Source organism: Urocitellus parryii, chromosome 8 (assembly GCF_045843805.1).
Source record: "Urocitellus parryii isolate mUroPar1 chromosome 8, mUroPar1.hap1, whole genome shotgun sequence".
NCBI classification, from domain to species: domain Eukaryota; kingdom Metazoa; phylum Chordata; class Mammalia; order Rodentia; family Sciuridae; genus Urocitellus; species Urocitellus parryii.
In genome coordinates this window covers 154,101,873-154,102,619 of record NC_135538.1, presented here as the reverse complement: position 1 = coordinate 154,102,619, position 747 = coordinate 154,101,873, and the positions used below count along the sequence as shown (strand labels likewise).

General features: G+C 66.7%; 1 non-coding gene across 1 annotated transcript; it reads right to left on the bottom strand.

The window, feature by feature from the left end:
• Positions 1-386: 386 nt before the first annotated feature.
• Trnai-uau (transfer RNA isoleucine (anticodon UAU)) lies at positions 387-480 on the bottom strand. The gene is made up of 2 exons: positions 443-480; positions 387-422 (listed from the first exon to the last, which is right to left on the bottom strand). It is a non-coding gene; the product is annotated as a tRNA-Ile (tRNA).
• Between the last annotated feature and the right edge of the window lie 267 nt (positions 481-747).

Sequence of the window (747 nt, the reverse complement as noted above, 5' to 3'; positions counted from 1 at the left end):
GTAAGTCTGCGAACACATCGGGAAAACCTTCACACCGACCGAGCTCGTGGGCCTGCCGTTTCGCGCTGGGGAGGGGCACTCGTGGTCCCAGTGGGAGTTTATTGCGCAGGAGGTGAGGCGAGGTTCCCGGGCCGCGCTCGGCGCCGCCTGCAAGCCCCGTGCGCCCTCCCGCGCCGAGGAGAGCGGAGCCGCCCCGGCCCGCACGCGTGGAGCCCAGCAGTCCCTCAGAAGGGCAGGCCTTCTTCCAACAGGAGCAGGCTCTGCTCCCGTGTAACAGACCGAGCGGCCTATCTCCTACGCATCTCTGCGTTCTCACCAGGGAAAATATAACGTTCCAGCGAAAGGCGTGATCCTGAAATGCCTGAAACCCGGAAGGGAAGAAAACATGCTCCAGGTGAGGCTCGAACTCACAACCTCGGCATCACCCGCACATATACTGCTGTATAAGTACCGCGCGCTAACCGATTGCGCCACTGGAGCATGCTTTCCCGCGTGCGCCCCGCATGCTCTACAGAGTCAACCGCACCCCGCGCCGCGCAGCACCGCGGCGAGCCCTGCCGAGCCCTGCCGAGCCCTGCCGAGCCCTGCCGAGTCCAGCCGAGCCCTGCCGAGCCCTGCCGAGTCCGGCCGAGTCCAGCCAGTCCAACCCGTATGACGTCTGCCGGGTGGACCTGGCCGGGCCAAGTCTAGGCCAGCCCGGCGGAGCGCACCGGCAGTCGCCGCCCCCACTAGGGCTCGCCCAGCATA